Source organism: Mustelus asterias, chromosome 6 (assembly GCF_964213995.1).
Source record: "Mustelus asterias chromosome 6, sMusAst1.hap1.1, whole genome shotgun sequence".
Lineage (NCBI taxonomy): Eukaryota > Metazoa > Chordata > Chondrichthyes > Carcharhiniformes > Triakidae > Mustelus > Mustelus asterias.
This window is the reverse complement of record NC_135806.1, coordinates 143,049,345-143,067,792: the sequence shown is the minus strand read 5'-3', so window position 1 is coordinate 143,067,792 and position 18,448 is coordinate 143,049,345. Positions and strand designations below refer to the sequence as shown.

At 54.1% G+C, this 18,448-nt stretch overlaps 1 non-coding gene across 1 annotated transcript; it reads right to left on the bottom strand.

The window, feature by feature from the left end:
• Positions 1 to 247: 247 nt before the first annotated feature.
• trnak-uuu (transfer RNA lysine (anticodon UUU)) lies at positions 248 to 320 on the bottom strand. The gene has a single exon. It is a non-coding gene; the product is annotated as a tRNA-Lys (tRNA).
• Between the last annotated feature and the right edge of the window lie 18,128 nt (positions 321 to 18,448).

The following is an 18,448-nucleotide window of genomic DNA, read 5'->3' as shown; positions in this document are numbered from 1 at the left end:
CCGCTAATCCCTCTAACCTATGCATCTCAAGACACTAAGGGGCAATTTTAGCATAGCCAATCAACCTAACCCGCACATCTTTGGACTGTGGGAGGAAACCGGAGCACCCGGAGGAAACCCACGCAGACACGAGGAGAATGTGCAAACTCCACACAGACAGTGACCCAAGCCGGGAATCGAACCCAGGTCCCTGGAGCTGTGAAGCAGCAGTGCTAACCACTGTGCTACCGTGCCGCCCTAAATGTAACGCCCGAACAGGGACTTGAACCCTGGACCCTCAGATTAAAAGTCTGATGCTCTACCGACTGAGCTATCCGGGCCCCACGTTTATTCCCACGTTGCTACTGTCCCTTTTATTCAATGAGCTGTAACTTTTCTCACAAGTCTGTTGTGTGGCACTATGGAGAAAGATTCTCTGCCGGTTCCCAGTGTTTTTCTCAGTGAGAGGTGACGTGCCGTTTGCTGGGAGCAGGAGCAGAGAATCCCGCCGGCATGAGTGGCCAGAGGATTCCAAACTGTATTAAATGCCCTCTGAAAGGGGTGGCAGGGTGGCACCAGGGACCCGGGTTCGATTCCCAACTTGGGTCACTGTCTGTGTGGAGTTTGCACGTTCTCCTTGTGTCTGTGTGGGTTTCCTCCGGGTGCTCCAGTTTCCTCCCACAGTCTGAAAGACGTGCTGGTTAGGGTGCATTTGCCGTGCTAAATTCTCCTTCAGTGTACCCGAACAGGCGCTGGAGTGTGGCCACTAGGGGATTTTCACAGTAACTTCATTGCAGTGTGAATGTAAGCCAACTTGTGACTAATAAATAAAGTTTATCAGTTTTGAACCCTTCTAGGTAAAGAATTTCCTCATCTGTCACCATGTCCTGGGTAGCACCTACCTCCTTGGAGGCCACCTTAAAGCATGCTAAGAATTACCCATGTTCCTGGGGATCTGCAGTTATTCACAGACTAGACTGGGGTCCAATCTGGACACCAGTTGTGTTTTCATCATGATGCGGAAAGCTTCAATTCCAGATTTAAAAAACACAATGTTAAACTTCTCAAATAGCTAAGGTGGAATTTGAACTCGTGCTCTGTGTTACTGAACCACTCACCACAACCCCCCTGACAGTACATTGTCCTGGATCTCTCCAATCAAACAATAGATTTCTCCCGCTGGAAGGGTTGAGCATTGTTTACATGGACTCTTGGAGCACTCCTGGCGTGACTTTGTCACTGAGAGTTCGTGGATCCAGTGCTAGCGAACATTTCCCAGAAATCAAGCCAAGAGAAACATGCCAATCAACTGGAAAGCCTGAAGGGCCAAGGTCTTATGGAGACGCTGCTTTCTGAACCCTTAGTGCTGAGGATACGAATCCTCACTCATAAAAAGTAAAAGTAAAGTTTATTTATTAGCCACAAGTAGGCTTACATTAACACTGCAATGAAGTTACTGTGAAAAATCCCCTAGTTGCCACACTCCGGCGCCTGTTTGGGTACACTGAGGGAGAATTCAGCACGGCCATTGCACCTAAGGAACATGTCTTTGGACCGTGGGAGGAAACCAGAGGAAACCCATGCAGACACGGGGAGAACGTGCAAACTCCACACAGACAGTGACCTAAGCCGGGAATTGAACCCGGATCCCTGGCACTGTGAGGCAGCGGTGCTAACCACTGTGTTACCGTGCAGCATAGGAGTATTCGGAAAGGCTGATAACATACACACACCTTGACTCTCAGTAATAGGGAGCAGCAAGTTGCACACAGCAGAAGGGAGACACTGTGAAATGAGTGGGACAGAGCGAATGGCGGAGAGTGAGGATGGCAGTCCTTTAGATCTCCATATATCTGAGGATGAAAGGAGATTAGACATGGGGAGAAATCTCCGATTGGAGTGTCTGGGAACAGAGGAGACAGCGCACTGTCTGCCAGTACACCGTGAGCGATGTGGCTGATCATTCACACACTGATCATGGTCACTCACGCAAGAGAAATGATTGGATTGAATTCTCTCTCCCTACCGGAGGCTGATTGGCTCCTCACAGTCTGGAAGATGATCCACTGCTAAAGAGCAAGGACAAAACAACACAGACTGTCAGACTGAGATCCCCATCACCCCCCCACAGAGATACCCATCACCCCCTCACAGAGATCCCCCTCACCCCCTCACAGAGATACCCATCACCTCCTCACTGAGATCCCCATCACCCCCCACAGAGATCCCCAGCACCCCCTCACAGAGATCCCCCTCACCCCTTCACAGAGATCCCCATCACCCCCTCACAGAGATCCCCCTCACCCCTTCACAGAGATCCCCCTCACCCCTTCACAGAGATCCCCATCACCCCCTCACAGAGATCCCCCTCACCCCTTCACAGAGATCCCCATCACCCCCTCACAGAGATCCCCCTCACCCCCTCACTGAGATCCCCATCACCCCTCACAGTGATCCCCATCACCCCCTCACAGTGATCCCCATCACCCCCTCACTGAGATCCCCATCACCACCTCACAGTGATCCCCATCACCCCCTCACAGAGATCCCCCTCACCCCCTCACAGAGATCCCCCTCACCCCCTCACTGAGGTCCCCATCACACCCTCACAGTGATCCCCATCACCCCTTCACAGAGATCCCCATCACCCCCTCACAGAGATCCCCCTCACCCCCTCACTGAGATCCCCATCACCCCCTCACAGTGATCCCCATCACCCCCTCACAGTGATCCCCATCACCCCCTCACCCCCCTCACAGAGATCCCCATCACCCCCTCACACCCCTCACAGAGATCCCCATCACCCCCTCACAGAGATCCCCCTCACACCCCTCACAGAGATCCCCATCACTCCCTCACAGAGATCCCCATCACCCCCTCACAGAGATCCTCATCACACCCTCACAGAGATCCCTATCACCCCCTCACAGAGATCCCTATCACCCCCTCACAGAGATCCCCATCACCCCCTCACAGAGATCCCCATCACCCCCTCACAGAGATCCCCATCACTCCCTCACAGAGATCCCCATCACCCCCTCACAGAGATCCTCATCACCCCCTCACAGAGATCCCTATCACTCCCTCACAGTGATCCCTATCACTCCCTCACAGAGATCCCCATCACCCCCTCACAGAGATCCCCATCACCCCCTCACAGAGATCCCCATCCCCCCTCACAGAGATCCCCATCACCCCCTCACAGAGATCCCCATCACCCCCTCACAGAGATCCCCATCACTCCCTCACAGTGATCCCCATCACTCCCTCACAGAGATCCCCATCACCCCCTCACAGAGATCCCCATCACTCCCTCACAGTGATCCCCATCACTCCCTCACAGAGATCCCCCTCACCCCCTCACAGAGATCCTCATCACCCCCTCACAGAGATCCCCATCACTCCCTCACAGAGATCCCCATCACTCCCTCACAGTGATCCCCATCACTCCCTCACAGAGATCCCCATCACTCCCTCACAGAGATCCCCATCACCCCCTCACAGAGATCCCCATCACCCCCCCACTGAGATCCCCATCACCCCCTCACAGAGATCCCCATGACCTCCTCACTGAGATACCCCTCACCCCCTCACTCCCTCACTGAGATCCCCATCACCCCCTCACCCCCTCACTGAGATACGCCTCACCCCCTCACATCCCTCACTGAGATACCCATCACCCCCTCACTCCCTCACTGAGATCCCAATCACCCCCTCACTCCCCTCACTGAGATCCCAATCACCCCCTCACACCCCTCACTGAGATCCCAATCACCCCCCCACACCCCTCACTGAGATACCACTCATCCACTCACCCCCTCACTGAGATACCCCTCACCCCTTCACAGAGATCCCCATCACCCCCTCACAGAGATCCCCCTCACCCCCTCACTGAGATCCCCATCACCCCTCACAGTGATCCCCATCACCCCCTCACAGTGATCCCCATCACCCCCTCACTGAGATCCCCATCACCACCTCACAGCGATCCCCATCACCCCCTCACAGAGATCCCCCTCACCCCCTCACAGAGATCCCCCTCACCCCCTCACTGAGGTCCCCATCACACCCTCACAGTGATCCCCATCACCCCTTCACAGAGATCCCCATCACCCCCTCACAGAGATCCCCCTCACCCCCTCACTGAGATCCCCATCACCCCCTCACAGTGATCCCCATCACCCCCTCACAGTGATCCCCATCACCCCCTCACCCCCCTCACAGAGATCCCCATCACCCCCTCACACCCCTCACAGAGATCCCCATCACCCCCTCACAGAGATCCCTATCACCCCCTCACAGAGATCCCCCTCACACCCCTCACAGAGATCCCCATCACCCCCTCACTGAGATCCCCATCACCCCTCACAGTGATCCCCATCACCCCCTCACAGTGATCCCCATCACCCCCTCACTGAGATCCCCATCACCACCTCACAGCGATCCCCATCACCCCCTCACAGAGATCCCCCTCACCCCCTCACAGAGATCCCCCTCACCCCCTCACTGAGGTCCCCATCACACCCTCACAGTGATCCCCATCACCCCTTCACAGAGATCCCCATCACCCCCTCACAGAGATCCCCCTCACCCCCTCACTGAGATCCCCATCACCCCCTCACAGTGATCCCCATCACCCCCTCACAGTGATCCCCATCACCCCCTCACCCCCCTCACAGAGATCCCCATCACCCCCTCACACCCCTCACAGAGATCCCCATCACCCCCTCACAGAGATCCCTATCACCCCCTCACAGAGATCCCCCTCACACCCCTCACAGAGATCCCCATCACTCCCTCACAGAGATCCCCATCACCCCCTCACAGAGATCCTCATCACACCCTCACAGAGATCCCTATCACCCCCTCACAGAGATCCCTATCACCCCCTCACAGAGATCCCCATCACCCCCTCACAGAGATCCCCATCACCCCCTCACAGAGATCCCCATCACCCCCTCACAGAGATCCCCATCACCCCCTCACAGAGATCCTCATCACCCCCTCACAGAGATCCCTATCACCCACTCACAGAGATCCCTATCACCCCCTCACAGAGATCCCCATCACCCCCTCACAGAGATCCCCATTACCCCCTCACAGAGATCCCCATCTCCCCCTCACAGAGATCCCCATCACCCCCTCACTGAGATCCCCATCACCCCCTCACAGAGATCCTCATCACCCCCTCACAGAGATCCCCATCACTCCCTCACAGAGATCCCCATCACTCCCTCACAGTGATCCCCATCACTCCCTCACAGAGATCCCCATCACCCCCTCACAGAGATCCCCATCACTCCCTCACAGTGATCCCCATCACTCCCTCAGAGATCCCCCTCACCCCCTCACAGAGATCCTCATCACCCCCTCACAGAGATCCCCATCACTCCCTCACAGAGATCCCCATCACTCCCTCACAGTGATCCCCATCACTCCCTCACAGAGATCCCCATCACTCCCTCACAGAGATCCCCATCACCCCCTCACAGAGATCCCCATCACCCCCCCACTGAGATCCCCATCACCCCCTCACAGAGATCCCCATGACCTCCTCACTGAGATACCCCTCACCCCCTCACTCCCTCACTGAGATCCCCATCACCCCCTCACCCCCTCACTGAGATACGCCTCACCCCCTCACATCCCTCACTGAGATACCCCTCACCCCCTCACTCCCTCACTGAGATCCCAATCACCCCCTCACTCCCCTCACTGAGATCCCAATCACCCCCTCACACCCCTCACTGAGATCCCAATCACCCCCCCACACCCCTCACTGTGATACCACTCATCCACTCACCCCCTCACTGAGATACCCCTCACCCCCTCACTGTGATACCCCTCACACCCCTCACTGAGAACCCAATCACCCCCTCACTCCCCTCACTGAGATCCCAATCACCTCGTCACTCCCCCACTGAGACACCCCTCACCCCCTCACATCCCTCACTGAGATCCCAATCACCCCCTCACACCCCTCAGTGAGATACCCCTCACCTCCTCACATCCCTCACTGAGATCCCAATCACCCCCCCACACCCCTCACTGAGATACCACTCATCCACTCACCTCCTCACTGAGATACCCCTCACCCCCTCACTCCCTCACTGAGATCCCCATCACACCCTCACCCCCTCACTGAGATACGCCTCACCCCCTCACATCCCTCACTGAGATACCCATCACCCCCTCACTCCCTCACTGAGATCCCAATCACCCCCTCACTCCCCTCACTGAGATCCCAATCACCCCCTCACACCCCTCACTGAGATCCCATTCACCCCCCCACACCCCTCACTGAGATACCACTCATCCACTCACCCCCTCACTGAGATACCCCTCACCCCTTCACAGAGATCCCCATCACCCCCTCAAAGAGATCCCCCTCACCCCCTCACTGAGATCCCCATCACCCCTCACAGTGATCCCCATCACCCCCTCACAGTGATCCCCATCACCCCCTCACTGAGATCCCCATCACCACCTCACAGCGATCCCCATCACCCCCTCACAGAGATCCCCCTCACCCCCTCACAGAGATCCCCCTCACCCCCTCACTGAGGTCCCCATCACACCCTCACAGTGATCCCCATCACCCCTTCACAGAGATCCCCATCACCCCCTCACAGAGGTCCCCCTCACCCCCTCACTGAGATCCCCATCACCCCCTCACAGTGATCCCCATCACCCCCTCACAGTGATCCCCATCACCCCCTCACCCCCCTCACAGAGATCCCCATCACCCCCTCACACCCCTCACAGAGATCCCCATCACCCCCTCACAGAGATCCCTATCACCCCCTCACAGAGAACCCCCTCACACCCCTCACAGAGATCCCCATCACTCCCTCACGGAGATCCCCATCACCCCCTCACAGAGATCCTCATCACACCCTCACAGAGATCCCTATCACCCCCTCACAGAGATCCCCATCACCCCCTCACAGAGATCCCCATCACCCCCTCACAGAGATCCCCATCACTCCCTCACAGAGATCCCCATCACCCCCTCACAGAGATCCTCATCACCCCCTCACAGAGATCCCTATCACCCCCTCACAGAGATCCCTATCACCCCCTCACAGAGATCCCCATCACCCCCTCACAGAGATCCCCATCACCCCCTCACAGAGATCCCCATCACCCCCTCACAGAGATCCCCATCACCCCCTCACTGAGATCCCCATCACCCCCTCACAGAGATCCTCATCACCCCCTCACAGAGATCCCCATCACCCCCTCACAGAGATCCTCATCACCCCCTCACAGAGATCCCCATCACTCCCTCACAGAGATCCCCATCACTCCCTCACAGTGATCCCCATCACTCCCTCACAGAGATGCCCATCACCCCCTCACAGAGATCCCCATCACTCCCTCACAGTGATCCCCATCACTCCCTCACAGAGATCCCCCTCACCCCCTCACAGAGATCCCCATCACTCCCTCACAGAGATCCCCATCACTCCCTCACAGTGATCCCCATCACTCCCTCACAGAGATGCCCATCACCCCCTCACAGAGATCCCCATCACTCCCTCACAGTGATCCCCATCACTCCCTCACAGAGATCCCCCTCACCCCCTCACAGAGATCCTCATCACCCCCTCACAGAGATCCCCATCACTCCCTCACAGAGATCCCCATCACTCCCTCACAGTGATCCCCATCACTCCCTCACAGAGATCCCCATCACTCCCTCACAGAGATCCCCATCACCCCCTCACAGAGATCCCCATCACCCCCCCACTGAGATCCCCATCACCCCCTCACAGAGATCCCCATGACCTCCTCACTGAGATACCCCTCACCCCCTCACTCCCTCACTGAGATCCCCATCATCCCCTCACCCCCTCACTGAGATACGCCTCACCCCCTCACATCCCTCACTGAGATACCCCTCACCCCCTCACTCCCTCACTGAGATCCCAATCACCCCCTCACTCCCCTCACTGAGATCCCAATCACCCCCTCACACCCCTCACTGAGATCCCAATCACCCCCCCACACCCCTCACTGTGATACCACTCATCCACTCACCCCCTCACTGAGATACCCCTCACCCCCTCACTGTGATACCCCATCACCCCCTCACTGAGAACCCAATCACCCCCTCACTCCCCTCACTGAGATCCCAATCACCTCGTCACTCCCCCACTGAGACACCCCTCACCCCCTCACATCCCTCACTGAGATCCCAATCACCCCCTCACACCCCTCACTGAGATACCCCTCACCTCCTCACATCCCTCACTGAGATCCCAATCACCCCCCCACACCCCTCACTGAGATACCACTCATCCACTCACCCCCTCACTGAGATACCCCTTACCCCCTCACTGAGATACCCCTCACCCCCTCACACCCCTCACTGAGCACCCAATCACCCCCTTACACCCCTCACTGAGATCCCCATCACCCCCCACACCCCTCACTGAGATCCCAATCACCCTCTCACTGAGATCCCAATCACCCCCTCACTCCCTCACTGAGATCCCCATCACCCCCTCACTCCCCCACTGAGATACCCCTCACCCCCTCACCCCCTCACTGAGATACCCATCACTCCCTCACTGAGATGTGCATCACTCCCTCACTGAGATACCCATCACTACTTCACTCCCTCACTGAAATACCCATCACTCCCTCACTGAGATACGCATCACTCCCTCACTGAGATACCCCTCACTCCCTCGCTGAGATGCCCCACACTCCCTCACTGAGATACCCCTCACTCCCTCACTGAGATACCCCTCACTCCCTCACTGAGATACCCCTCACTCCCTCACTGAGATACCCATCACTCCCTCACTGAGATGCCCCTCACTCCCTCACTGATATACCCATCACTCCCTCACTGAGATAACCATCACCCCGTCACTGAAATACCCATCACTCCCTCACTGAGATACGCATCACTCCCTCACTGAGATACCCATCACTCCCTCACTGAGATACCCATCACTCCCTCACTGAGATACCCATCACTCCCTCACTGAGATACCCATCACTCCCTCACTGAGATAACCATCACCCCATCACTGAAATACCCATCACTCCCTCACTGAGATACCCCTCACTCCCTCACTGAGATACCCATCACTCCCTCACTGAGATACCCATCACTCCCTCACTGAGATGCCCCTCACTCCCTCACTGAGATAACCATCACTCCCTCACTGAGATACCCATCACTCCCTCACTGAGATACCCATCACTCCCTCACTGAGATACCCATCACTCCCTCACTGAGATGCCCATCACTCCCTCACTGAGATACCCATCACTCCCTCACTGAGATACCCATCACTCCCTCACTGAGATACCCATCACTCCCTCACTGAGATACCCATCACTTCCCTCACTGAGATACGCATCACTCCCTCACTGAGATACGCATCACCCCGTCACTGAAATACCCATCACTCCCTCACTGAGATACCCATCACTCCCTCACTGAGATACCCATCACTCCCTCACTGAGATACCCATCACTCCCTCACTGAGATACCCATCACTCCCTCACTGAGATACCCATCACTTCCCTCACTGAGATATGCATCACTCCCTCACTGAGATACCCCTCACTGCCCCACTGAGATATGCATCACTCCCCCTCTCACTCCACACCCCTCACTGAGTTCTCATCACTCCCTCACTGTTAGACTGAGATACCCATCAGTCCCTCACACCCCTCACACTGTGCACCCTCCCTCACTCTCCCTCCCTCACACACCCTCCTTCACACACCATCCCTCACACTGTGCACCCTCCCTCATATTGCACACCCTCCCTCACACACCCTCCCTCACACACCCTCCCACACACACCCTCCCTCACACTGTGCACCCTCCCTCACAGTGTACACCCTCCCTCACACACCCTCCCTCACACACCCTCCCTCACACACCCTCCCTCACACGCTCTCCCTCACACGCCCTCCCTCACACGCCCTCCCTCACACACCCTCCCTCACATTGCACACCCTCCCTCACACACCCTCCCTCACACTGTGCACCCTCCCTCGCACACCCCGCCTCACACTGTGCACCCTCCCTCACACACACTCCCTCACACACACTCCCTCACACACCCTCCCTCACACACCCTCCCTCACACACACTCCCTCACACACACTCCCTCACACACACTCCCTCACACACACTCCCTCACACACCCTCCCTCACACACCCTCCCTCACACACACTCCCTCACACACACTCCCTCACACACACTCCCTCACACACCCTCCCTCACACACCCTCCCTCACACACCCTCCCTCGCACACCCTCCCTCACACACCCCGCCTCACACTGTGCACCCTCCCTCACACACACTCCCTCACACACACTCCCTCACACACCCTCCCTCACACACACTCCCTCACACACACTCCCTCACACACACTCCCTCACACACACTCCCTCACACACACTCCCTCACACACACTCCCTCACACACCCTCCCTCACACACCCTCCCTCACACACACTCCCTCACACACACTCCCTCACACACCCTCCCTCACACACCCTCCCTCACACACCCTCCCTCACACACCCTCCCTCACACACCCTCCCTCACACACACTCCCTCACACACCCTCCCTCACACACCCTCCCTCACACACCCTCCCTCACACACCCTCCCTCACACACTCTCCCTCACTCACTCTCCCTCACACACACTCCCTCACACACCCTCCCTCACACACCCTCCCTCACACACCCTCCCTCGCACACCCTCCCTCGCACACCCTCCCTCACACACCCTCCCTCGCACACCCTCCCTCACACACCCTCCCTCGCACATCCTCCCTCACACACCCTCCCTCACACACCCTCCCTCACACACCCTCCCTCACACACCCTCCCTCACACACCCTCTCTCACACTCCCCCCTCACATTCCCTCCCTCACACTCCCTCCCTCACACACCCTCCCTCACACACCCTCCCTCACACTGTGCACCCTCCCTCACACAACCTCCCTCACACTCCACACCCTCCCTCACACTCCACACCCTCCCTCACACTCCACACCCTCCCTCACTCTCCACAGTCTCCCTCACACTCCACATCCTCCCTCACACTCCACACCCTCCCTCACTCCAGACCCTCCCTCACACTGTGGGCCTCTGTACACACAGCAGACATGCTAAAGGTCTGTTTTTGCAATAGTGTTCGCACTCAGTCAAGTTGATCAAGATCAAGTTGAAACTAATGGCGTTATGATCACTGGAACCAAAGTGTTCCCCTACACACACTTCCGTCACTTGTCCTAACTCATTTCCAAATAGGAGATCTAATATTGCATCCTCTCCAGTTGGTACCTCTATATATTGATTTAGAAAATTTTCTGAACACAAAGAACAAAGAACAATACAGCACAGGAACAGGCCCTTCGGCCCTCCAAGCCCGCGCCGCTCCCCGGTCCAGGATTGAATCCTGAATCCAGGATCCCCGCCCAATTTTCCAGCCTATCTACATACCAATATCCTATCCACCGAGCTGTCCCTCACAGCTACGATGCTTTGTTCATCACAACCTATTAACTCACCCCCACCCCCCCATTCCAGACCATGTGATCTCCAGGGAGAGGCGAAAACCCAGAGTGAAAAACCCCAGGGCCAATATGGGGAAAAAAAATCTGGGAAATTCCTCTCCGACCCCCTGAGGCGATCGAAAGGAGTCCAGGAGATCACACTGGCCCTGATCGGAAAATGCTTCCCAACCCTATTCATTTCCACTTCCACGAACACCATATGAATTCCCTGCCCCCGAGACAGGTTCCCAACTATCCGCAGTCTCGCTCTGTACTGGCACCAGCAAGATGATCATAGAATGAAGCCTTGAAACGAGAAACAAAGAACAATTAGCCCGCACCGCTCCCTGGTCCAAACTAGACCACTCTTTTGTATCCCTCCATTCCCACTCCGTTCATATAGCTGTCTAGATAAGTCTTAAACGTTCCCAGTGTGTCCGCCTCCACCACCTTGCCCGGCAACCCATTCCAGGCCCCCACGACCCTCTGTGTAAAATATGTCCTTCTGATATCTGTGTTAAACCTCTCCCCCTTCACCTTGAACCTATGACCCCTCGTGAACGTCACCACTGACCCGGGGAAAAGCTTCCCACCGTTCACCCTATCTATGCCTTTCATAATTTTATACACCTCTATTAAGTCTCCCCTCATCCTCCGTCTTTCCAAGGAGAACAACCCCAGTTTCCCCAATCTCTCCTCATAACCAAGCCCCTCCATACCAGGCAACATCCTGGTAAACCTCCTCTGTACTCTCTCCAAAGCCTCCACGTCCTTCTGGTAGTGTGGCGACCAGAACTGGACGCAGTATTCCAAATGCGGCCGAACCAACGTTCTATACATCTGCAACATCAGACCCCAACTTTTATACTCTATGCCCCGTAAAACACATTTTACATTTTTCTAACCCGTCTAGACCTTTAACAGTATGGGAGTCCCAATCTATGTGGAAAATTAAAATCCCCTCCAATCACAACTTTATGTTTCCTGCGGTTGTCTGCTATCTCTCTGCAGATTTGCTCCTCCAATTCTCGCTGACTATTGGGTGGTCTATAATACAACCCGATTAATGTGGTCATACCTTTCCTGTTTCTCAGCTCCACCCATATGGCCTCGGTAGACAAGCCCTCTAAACTGTCCTGCCTGAGCACTGCTGTAACATTTTCCCTGACTAGCAATGCCACACCCTCCCCCCCACTCACCCCCACCCATCATCCCTCTGCCTCTATCACGTCTGAAACATCGGAACCCTGGAACATTGAGCTGCCAGTCCTGCCCCTCCTGTAGCCAAGTTTCACTAATGGCTATAATGTCATAATTCCATGTGTCAAACCACGCCCTCAGCTCGTCTGCCTTCCCCACATACTCCTGGCATTGAAATAGACACACCTCAGAAGATTATTACCACCACACACAACCCTTCTATTTGTGATTTTGCATGAACTATTAACATCATTTATTTTCACCCCAGCTCCACTATCTGCTCTGGCACTCTGGTTCCCATCCCCCTGCAAATCTAGTTTAAACCCTCCCCAATAACACTAGCAAACCTCCCTGCAAGTATACTGGTCCCCTTGTAGTTCAGGTGTAACCCGTCTCTCTTGTACAGGTCCCACCCGCCCCAGAAGAGGTCCCAATGATCTAGAAATCTGAAACCCTACCCCCTACACCAGTTCCTCAGCCACGTGTTCATCCGCCCGAGCATCCTACTCTTACCCTCACTGGTACGTGGCACAGGTAGCAATCCTGAGATTACTACCCTCGGGGTCCTGCTTTTTAACTTCCTACCAAGCTCGCTAAACTCAGACTTCAGGACTTCCTCACTCTTCCTTCCTCTGTCACTGGTACCGATGTGTACCATGACATCTGGCTGATCACCCTCCCACTTCAGAATGCTGTGCACGCGATCAGAGACATCCCTGACGCTGGCACCCGGGAGGCAACAAACCATCCGGGAGTCTCTGTCACGACCACAGAACCTCCTGTCTGTACCTCTGACTGACGAGTCCCCTATCACTACCGCTCTCCTCTTCTTCCACCCTCCCTTCTGCGCTGCAGAACCAGACTCAGTGCCAGAGATCCGGCTGCCGCAGCTTGTCCCAGGTAAGGCATCCCCCACAACTGTATCCAAATCGGTATACCTGTTGTGGAGGGGAATGGCCACAGGGGAACCCTGCTCTGCCTGCCCTTTCCCTCGCTTGACGGTAACCCAATTACCTCTGCTCCGTGCCTTTGGCGTAACTGCCTCCCTGAAGCTACCATCTATAAACTCCTCATTCTCCCGAATGATTCGGAGATCATCCAGCTCCTGCTCCAGTTCCCTAACGCGGTTTGTTAGGAGCTGCAGCTGGATGCACCTCCTGCAGGTGTCGTTGTCAGGGACACCGGAGGTCTCCCTGACTTCCCACATCCTGCAAGAGAAGCATTCCAACATCCTGCCTGGCATTCTTTCTACTCTGAAGAAACAAAAACAACTTACCGGAACCTACCCTCGCCTCTGCCCGTTCACGCCGAAGCCTGTTTGAGCCAAAGCCGTCCCACTCTGCTCCCTCTCACTCCGCCGCCCGCTCACAACACTGCCCGTTGGATAGAGCGGCCTGCTTTTTAAACCTTCCGCGCGCTCCTGGCTGACCTCAGGCGCCTGCGCAGTCTCGCGTTCCACTCGCTGCCTCCCTTGCTCCGACTCAAAAAATTTACTGGGACCGACTTCCGGTTTTACACTCCCGGCTGCTTTCGAGAAAAAAAGACTCTGAAAAAAAGAGTCAGTTAAAAATAGCTCTCACCTACTCGCTCTCCTCACTTGAACCACCAATCGAGCTGCTCCTCTGGAACAATGATTTGAAACAACGATTGGTGGTAAATAGTGAGGAGGAAAGCCTGCAGAGTGTGAGGTGATGCATTTTGAGAGGACTAACAAAGCAAGGGAATACATAACAAACATTAGGATGCTCGGAACGTTAGGATGCTGGGAAGTACAGAGGACCAGAGGGATCTTGTGCATGTTCATTGTCCCTGCAGCAGCAGGACAGGTCAATAAACAAGGTGGTTAAGAAAGCAGATGGAATTCTTGTCTTTATTAGCCGAGATATAGAATATAAGAGCAGTGAGGTTATAATGGAGCTGTATAAAACACTTGTTAGGCCACAGCTAGAGTATTGTGTGCAGTTCTGGCCACCACATTATAGGAAGGATGTGATTGCACTGGAGGGGGTGCAGAGGAGATTCACCAGGATGCTGCCTGGGATGGAGCGTTTCAGCTATGGGGGTGGGGATGACGAGGGGTGGGGTGGGGGGAGCGAGCTGGTGGGGTGGGGGTGGGGAAGGGGTGGGGAGGGTGGTGGGGTGGGGAAGGGTTGGGGCTGGGGGAGGAGTGGCGGTGGGGAAGGGGTGTGGAGGGTTGTGGGGGTGGGGGAGGGGTGGGGCTGGGGGAGGTGTGGGGGTGGGGTGGGGGAGGAGTGTGGTTCTGATGGAGCCAGAGGAATGATGAAGTGATGCGCGATTGATTCACACGGGAGGCTAGGACGTACCCGGGAATAAAGGCTTTTATTCACAACAAGATTGGAGCACACTACTTAACAATACTATCCCAGACTAAGGGCTAATAGGAAGTAGCAGTGACCTTTATAATCCTGTAAGAAGGCGGAGCCGAACGGAGTGTACCACATAAACAATAATAACAGGTGGAACACCCAAACCCTAACCCCAACAGTAACAAGAGTAACATATGAACAAGGACCCATAGTGGTAACCATCTATGGTTCACCACATGAAGTATATTTTTATTGCGATGGTAGCAGTCTCATTGATAAAGCCTGCGATGTGATTGCTGACAGTTTATCTGCCTCACCGGACAGAATGACATTCACTAACATCTCAGTTACCTCCACCTGTCCATCCAGCCCTAATGTTCTACACGTTAAACTCTGCGCCATAGAACCATAGAACCATAGAAAATTACAGCTCAGAAACAGGCCTTTTGGCCCTTCTTGTCTGTGCCGAACCATTTTTTGCCTAGTCCCACTGACCTGCACTTGGACCATATCCCTCCACACCCCTCTCATCCATGAACCCGTCCAAGTTTTTCTTAAATGTTAAAAGTGACCCCGCATTTACCACTTTATCCGGCAGCTCATTCCACACTCCCACCACTCTCTGCATGAAGAAGCCTCCCCTAATATTCCCTTTAAACTTTTCTCCTTTCACCCTTAACCCATGCCCTCTGGTTTTTTTCTCCCCTAGCCTCAGCGGGAAAAGCCTGCTTGCATTCACTCTATCTATACCCATCAAAATCTTATATACCTCTATCAAATCTCCCCTCAATCTTCTACGCTCCAGGGAATAAAGTCCCAACCTATTCAATCTCTCTCTGTAACTCAGTTTCTCAAGTCCCGGCAACATCCTTGTGAACCTTCTCTGCACTCTTTCAATCTTATTTACATCCTTCCTGTAACTAGGTGACCAAAACTGTACACAATACTCCAAATTCGGCCTCACCAATGCCTTATATAACCTTACCATAACACTCCAACTTTTATACTCGATACTCCGATTTATAAAGGCCAATGTGCCAACATCTATGGACAAATCGACAACATTCACAAATGAATTGTCTTTGTAGCGAGAAGCTTTGGGACAGTGAGAATATCAGCAAGTTCCTCTCTGCACCCACTGAGACACTGGCAGTATAACTCTCCTGCTGCCTCTTTCCACAGATACACTCAGCATCCCCCACATTCCGGAGAGCAGGATCCAGGCCGATGTGTCTGAGATTCCCACTATCCCTGCTTTACTGATCGATTCAATTTGACTTGGCCTTGGCTCTGACCCTGAGCTGTTGTAATTCACCGTGTGGTTAAGTTCCCGTCACCACGATATGAGTCACTGACAACATGTCCCCAGTACAGAGTTCTCCCTGTGGATCCTCTGTATTTACTCAGCCCCGTTCATTGCCTCAATGACTCAAACTAGTAAATAGAACTTATAAAACATAACACCACAAGCTGAGCCAGAATCCATAAAGCTTTCTCTCTCCAAACAAGCACTGGCTTTGTTATATTCTTTTACAGGATGTTTGTATCACTGGTTAGACCACCATTTATTGCCCATCCCTAATTGTCCCTTGAGAAGGTGGTGTTGAGCTGCCTTCTTGAACCACTGCAGTCCCTGTAGGTACACCCACAGTGCTGTTAGGAAGGGAGTTCAAGGATTTCGACCCGGCGACAGTGACGGAACGGTGATATGTTTCCAAGTCACGATGGTGGTGTTCCCATGTATCTGCTGCCCTTGTCCTTCTAGATGGAAGTGGTCATGGGTTTGGAAGGTGCTGTCGAAGGATCTTTGGTGAGTTGCTGCAGTGCACCTTGTAGATAGTACACACTGCTGCTAGTGAGCGACGGTGGTGGAGGGAGTGAATGTTTGTGGATGGGGTGCCAATCAAGCGGGGCTGCTTTGTCCTGGATGGTGTTGAGCTTCTTGAGTGTTGTTGGAGCTGCACCCATCCAGGCAAGCGGGGAGCGTTCCATCACACTCCTGACTTGTGCCTTGCAGATTGTGGACAGGCTGTGGGGAGTCAGGAGGTGAGTTACTCACCGCAGGATTCCCAGCCTCTGACCTGCTCTTGTAGCCACTGTGTTTAATGGCTAATCCAGTTCAGTTTCTGATCAATGGTAACCCCCAGGATGTTGATAGTGGGGGATTCAGCGATGGTAACGCCATTGAACGTCAAGGGGCGATGATTAGATCCTCTCCTGTTGGAGATGGTCATTGTGTGGCGTGAATGTTATTTGCCACTTGTCAGCCCAAACCTGGATATTGTTCAGATCTTGCTGCATTTGAACATGGACTGCTTCAGTATCTGAGGAGTTGCAAATAGTGCAGAACATTGTGTAATCATCAGCGAACATCCCCTCTTCTGACCTTATGATGGAGGGAAGGTTATTGATGAAGTAGCTGAAGATGGTTGATTCCTAGAATCCAAGAATCCTTACTGTTCAGAAGGAGGCCATTCGGCCCATCAAGTCTGTACCGACCACAATCCCACCCAGACCCAATTCCTGTAACTCCACATATTTACCCCGATAATCCCCTCACACTAGGGGCAATTTAGCATAGCCAATCAACCTAACCCACACATCTTTGGACTGTGGGAGGAATCCGGAGCACCCGGAGGAAACCCACGCGGACACGGGGAGAACGTGCAAACTCCACACAGACAGTGACCCAAGCCGGGAATCGAACCCGGGTCCCTGGCGCTGTGAGGCAGCAGTGCTAACCACTGTGTCGCCGTGCCGCTCTAAGAGTCTTGGACACTACCCTGAGAGACTCCTGAAGAGATATTCTGGAGCTGAAGTGGTCGATTTTGAAATCAGATTTTAAATGTCTTTGAAGTGGTGAGTTACTCAGAATTGAATCCATCAGCGTCTCTTTGGTAATGCAGAATCTATTGGCACAATGGGATTATAAATGTTGACCTCCTGTCTCGGCTAATGGAGGCTACTTAAGGAAATATGCAATGTGCCATTGAGTGCTTTGCATTAAACTATTTTGTAATCACTGACTCATCATTTAGAAAGGCTTGAATTAATGGTCAGCATGGAGCTGTGAGGAGGACAGCACAGAACGGAATTCTTTGAGGAGAGATCAGGGAGGATTGTGCGATGGATTTTAGCAGGAATTTTGATGAGCTCTCATTTGGCAGATCGATGGGAAATGAAAAGCTGATGGAAGCAGAGACAGGAGGCAGCGTTCCTTTGGAACAGAGGGCGGCTGAGGGAAGATTTCAGCGATGAAGGACAGAGATAGAGTGGGTAGGGAGGACCTATTCCTATTGGCAAATAAATCAGTCCCCAGACAGGGCAAAGCTTTAAAGTTATTGATAGAAGGATTAACATGGAGTTGAGGAATAATTATTTCACCACGAGGATGCT